Below are 5,530 nucleotides of genomic sequence, written 5' to 3' on the forward strand. Positions count from 1 at the left end.
GATACCATTTTCTGACCTCCACTCTAGGAATTTCCAGTTACATCATTTCATACAATCATTAGTTAATAAGTGTGTTAAATAGGTATGACTACCCTGCTTCATTCAGTCATCACTCATTTAACAAGTTCCTATGAGCCCTCACTGCTTCCATACACTAGGTTGGCTAATGAGGATGCAAAGAAAAATAAGAAATAGTACCTGACCTCAGAGACCTCATAGTCTAGTGGAAGAATCAGAACATAAAATCATGTACACTACAGCATGATGTATACAAACGACAATGGCAGAATGTTTTAACGGCATAACAGGAGAGGGGCACCTAACCCAGACTGAAGTGTGTTGAAGGAACAGTTAGACAGCTTTTTTTGAGGGAGATGATGTCTAACCTGAGCCCTAGTGACAGGTACTAATTATTTAGACGTGTTAGGGGAATGGAAGGGAGCAAAGTTGAAGGTTGGTCCAGACAAAGGTAGAGTTATGGGGAAAGGTCTGTGGAGATGCTCGGTCTGATCAGATCTTAAAACTGAGGACAGAGAGTGCTATGAGCAAGTTGAGAGACTGAGCCATGAGATGGGAGAGATAAGCATGGGCCAAGACATAAAAGGAATTTTTCCTTATGAAGAAATTAAGGTTCAGCAAGGTTAACTATGAATCCACGGTCATACAACTGCAAGCAAGTACTTGAGTCAGGAGAGCCCCAGCTCTTTCCCCTACAGCCTGCTGCCTCCAGGCTTCTGATATCCAGTAGGAAAAACGTTTCACTGCTTTCCCAAGCAAGGCCCATCACTGTCATGAATCTTTTCCACGATATTTGTCTGTATTTCAGTATTTAATTCTGGTTTACACAGAAATAAAACATTTTAGTATTTAATTAAAAGTCTCAAACAACTGGCAGTACAACCCAAATAAGCTAAGGGGTTCAGTTTTGGGAGAAACTTATCCTAAGGAAATGATTAAGGTTGTGTACAAAGATGGATGTATATCTTTGTGCATTAAGCTGTTTATCATAGTGTTGTTTGCAGTAGCTCATAGGAGAAAACAATTTATATGTCCCATAAGGTAGTTTCCCATACACTAACAAATGATAATGTAAATAATATAATACTAAGGTTTTTTTTTAATTGGTCACCTAAAATGTGGCTGTGCATTGAGAATTAACTCAATAATTCTTTACCTCAATAAAGCTTTACCCTAAGGTCCTAATACTGTCTGTCTCTTGATGGATGGGATTATAAGCACTTTAATTCTTCTTCTTGCTTTTCTGTTTCTTTTTTACCCTGATTTTTCAATGAGCATACTTAACTTTCTGAATGAGGGTAAAAACTCAGAAACAAAACAGTGAAAGAAATTTCACTTAAAAATGGCTGCCATATAAGCAGTCAAAATAGAGCCTTCTCTCAAAATGGTGTCTGTTCTCAAATATCAACTCCATTGCCCGCTATCCCACAATTACTACTCAATTCCTTTCCAACCTAAACAGCAATGATAATAGCTAACATATATCAAAAGAATGTTAATCATTTACTAGGCACTAATATGGGGCTTCGCCTGTGGCTCAGCAGTAAAGAATCTGCCTGCAGTGCCGGAGATGCCGGAGATGTGAGTTTGATCCTTGGGTTGGGAAGATCCCCTGGAGGAGTGCATGGCAACTCACTCCAGTATTCTTGCCTGGGAAATCCAATGGACAGAGGAGCCTGATGAGTTACAGTCCATGGGGTCGCAAAGAGTTGGACATGACTGAGAGACTGAGCACACAGGCACTAATATAAATTTCACATGTACTAATTCATTGAAACCCTCAATGAAGTAGGTGCCATCACTATCCCCATTTGACAGATTAGCAGACTGGGCAGAGAAATGAAGTAACTTGCCCAAAGTCACAGAGTAGTAAGTGGTAGAAACAGGATTTGAATGGGGCACTGTGAGTTAAGAGCCCATGCACTCGACCACTATAAGCTCTTTAAGGCTTGCTTTTCAAAAGCCACTGTTTTGGAGTCATCTCGGCATTTCACATTTTATCAGTTAGCTCTTGTGTGTGCTGGGAGTGGTAATGCAGACAACAGGATTGACTGTTTCAGGGAAAAACTGACTTTGGGTGAAGAGGACTTGTGAGAGCTGTTGGGGAGCTTTCAGGGGACAGATGAACAATGGAAACAGTTCAGAGACGTGGATGGGGTTAGAAAGATAAGGTATAGAGCATCTGCGAATTGCATGAGGGCAAAAAAGATAGGTCACTCTTTGGGGCTCAGTGTGGAGTGGGAGATATGCACCCAAAAGGACACAATAGGTTCTTCTAATTCAGTGACATCAGGGACAGTCTGTGTGGTCTGTAGTATGCTGCTGCTAAGTCACTTCAGTCGTGTTCGACTCTGTGTGACCCCATAGATGTCAGCCCACCAGGCTCCCCCGTCCCTGGGATTCTCCAGGCAAGAACACTGGAATGGGTCGCCATTTCCTTCTCCAATGCGTGAAAGTGAAAAATGAAAGTGAAGTCGCTCAGTCGTGTCTAACTCTTAGCGACCCCATGGACCGCAGCCTACCAGGCTCCTCCATCCATGGGATTTTCCAGGCAAGAGTACTGGAGTGGGTTACCATTGCCTTCTCCAGGTCTGTAGTATAGTTAACCTAATACATAGTAGATGCTCAATAACTATCTGTGGAAGCAATGAAGAATGAATTCTCTTATTTACAGCACCAGGCAGCTAATCCTTGCTCCAATGAGTTAGCTAATAAAATATCAGTTAGTTAATAAGACATTCTAGGAAGTAAAGTCTTAAGTCAAGGGAGATGTGGCACAAACAATGCACGTATTACTGTAACAAAGTTTCCCTGGACCAGCCCTGCTTCCAAGTAAAACTGTGTGGTCACAGTCAGCCCTCACTGACTGAAATGGGGTTGCCAGAGATGAGAAATGTCCTGATCAGGCTCTACCAAGGTTCAACAAAGGAGAGGTTTACTCCACCCCAATAGCCTACAAAGGCTCACCAAGTCTGTCTGTGGATGCCACCATAAACATGTTTGTTCATTTTTGTATTTGGAGGAATGTGGATTAGAGCCTCATAAGCTGGGACAAGCAAATATAAAATTCAACATTCAGAAAAGAGGAATATCTTTGGTTTTGATTTATAAATAGCAATGAGTCAGTTTAACCAGATCCTTCTGCACAAATAATTCCACCTAAGCAATTAAAGGAGAAAGGTATTGGAAAACTTGCACTGGGAATGTGCAGCTGATTTTAAGACACAAAGGTTGGTATCTCTTGGAACCAGTTTCCCACTGAAGATGGCTAGTAAGTCACAATTCCTGCCACTCCACCCTTCTCCAGTACCCACAATTCTACATTTTGCACATTGTACCAGGCCTTCTGTTTCTTTTTTCTACATTAGAATTTTTTATATGCAGTATTTAGTAAAACATATGAATTAAAATTTCTCTGGGCTTGGTTGTCCTTGTCCCTCAGTACAGCTAGAGAATCGCAGACAATTGTTTTGAGTTACACACCCTAACCATAGATCAGCCATATTGAAGTAGCCTTGTGGAGGGCGGGAGGATGTCAGAGTTCTGTAAACCTGGGATCGATCAGCCCCAGACTAAGCCAGGCTGAGAGATGTATGTGATCTTAGGCTTTGGGTTATAGAGCCCAGGTTACCCTAAGGCCCACAGGAGTGAGTTAGCACTCAGGACTTGCATGACTGTATGCCAGGGTATCTGGGAAGAAGGGGGTAAAAGGCTCCATGCACACCCAGGAATTAAGTTATATTGCTAAAGCACAGTTCATGAAGCACCTATGATGTGCACAGAAGAGGTAGTGCCCAGTTAAGGGGAGAACAGAGCTGAGTGGAGTCTAGCCTGTGGCCATTGTCACTCCAAGTCAGCACCAAATAGCGGGAAGCCAAGTAGAGACTATGTGAACAAGGGTCAGGAACTCAGACAGATGTCTGCGTAGGGAAAGAGGAATGAAATCACAGGTCCTAAGTGACTTCTGCAAGAGTGGAGCTTGGCAAGAGGCCAGATTGAGTGTCAGCCTCTCATAGACTTCTTGCTTCAGGGCAGAGCTGGTCCCTTAGCCTAGTCCACAGGTGTTGACAAGCACGCACACCTGGCTGACCGTGGGGGTGTTGAAAGGGTGGGGGAATGAGACACTTCAGACAGGCAGATTAGCCTGAGTGATGGCTCACATGACCACTCATTTTGCTACTCAAAAGTCCTTTAGAGGTGCATTTTTTTCCCAAAATTTGATGCTTAGCTTCTTTTTTAAACTTGAAGTGTAGTTGATTTACAGTGTTGTATTAATTACCACTGTACAGCAGAGTGATTCAGTTATACATATACTCTTTTAAAATATTCTTTTCCATTATGGTTTATCATAAGATAGTGAATACAGTTCCCTGTGCTATACAGTAGGACCTTCTTGTTTATCCATTCTATATATAAAAGCTTACATCTGCTAACCCCAACATCCCACTCCATCCCTCCCCCAACCCCCTTCCCCTTGGCAACCACAAGTCTGTTCTCTACATCCTGGAGTCTGTTTCTGTTGCATAGATAGGTTCATTTCTGTCATAGTTTAGATTCCACAATAAGTGATATCATATGGTATTTGTCTTTCTCAAGTTTTTTTTTCCAATTTTCAAATCCAGCTTCCATTATATGATAGGATATAAATTCATCAGAATATTCTGGTAAGCAAAAAGAAGAAAATAAAATGCAAGGATAATCTCATCTTCCAGACTTTTAACATTTTGGTATATATTTTATGCATTGAAATATTACTTTCTTATGGAATCCTAAGCTCCACATGTGTCTCTTGATCCAATTTAACTTGGGATAGTTTCTGAAATATTTTTCTAAGGAATTTTCTGTTCAGCCAACACAGATTCACTACAGTAATCCTGATACATTGGGTTTCATAGCCTCCTATTAAGTAGCCCTTTTAAAAGGCATTATTATTCTTTAATGGGTTCTTTATAGAGTTTCTGTGAAATTCACAACCTGTCAGAACAGAATGGCCTCCAATGTGCTCACAGTCTTGCTGGGCAACATAGCGAACACTTTATAAATGAAGCAAAACTGATTCTAGAAAGAAGAGGCAGGAATGTAGAACACTCAAGGAAAGGAAAACTAAAGAGGGAGAAACGGAGTAATAAGCAGAAGGAGAGAGAAGTGAATTAGCACTACAGTTAGAAGGTGAGAAAAGATGATAAAAAAAAGAGTAAACATGAAAGGAAAGAGTGACTTAAAGGAACAAGTTTAGGTGTTCATCTCTTTCTTGTCCTTCATACACCTAGACATTAGTTTTCCCTTTATATTTAAGTAAAGACGTCTGGTGTAATGAAATGAGCCCATTACTGGAGGCCAGAAGACCTGGGTTCCAATCCCAGATCTGCTATTAACCTGCTGGAAGACCTTTGGACAAGTCTCTTCCCTTGTCTGGATCTCAGTCTCCCCACTTGTTAAAATGAAGGGCCCGGATTATGTGACATCAAATGATCCCTGTTGTGTCCCGAACGTCTCAGATTGTTAGATATGC

The sequence above is a fragment of the Moschus berezovskii genome, chromosome X (assembly GCF_049115385.1).
Source record: "Moschus berezovskii isolate FMDL1 chromosome X, NW_MosBer_1.0, whole genome shotgun sequence".
NCBI classification, from domain to species: domain Eukaryota; kingdom Metazoa; phylum Chordata; class Mammalia; order Artiodactyla; family Moschidae; genus Moschus; species Moschus berezovskii.